Genomic DNA, 436 nt, shown 5'->3' with positions numbered 1-436 from the left:
AAAGTGTTTATGAAGCACAAATATGACCAACAGTCACAGACGGCTACTGCCCCAATAATTCTTTATTCCCAAACCCTCCACACTTGAACCCTTTTTTAGCCTGAACATGAGACTTATTTTAGTCAGTAATGAGGATATATGTTTTTATATAAACCTAGTTCTTAGAAGGAAACATTGTGTTTCTGCGATGCTTCTGAAACGTTTTCCCAGATTTGATTCCCAACAAAACTCAGACGTTTGTTAGCATTTCACATCAACAAATGCCAACTTTCTTGGTTCAGATTTATTTCTTTAAAACAGCAAAAAATCTATTTGTCCAGAAGTTCAATCCCTCAATCTGATTGGTTCCTACCAGATTTAGTGTCTTCATGAAGCTGGAACTCAGAACTGCATGATCAGCTGATGGGAAACCGGATGTTTTTCAGCTGTGAAGTTT

Source organism: Oryzias melastigma, unplaced genomic scaffold (genome assembly GCF_002922805.2).
Source record: "Oryzias melastigma strain HK-1 unplaced genomic scaffold, ASM292280v2 sc07143, whole genome shotgun sequence".
Taxonomy (NCBI): domain Eukaryota; kingdom Metazoa; phylum Chordata; class Actinopteri; order Beloniformes; family Adrianichthyidae; genus Oryzias; species Oryzias melastigma.
This window is presented reverse-complemented; position numbering follows the sequence as displayed.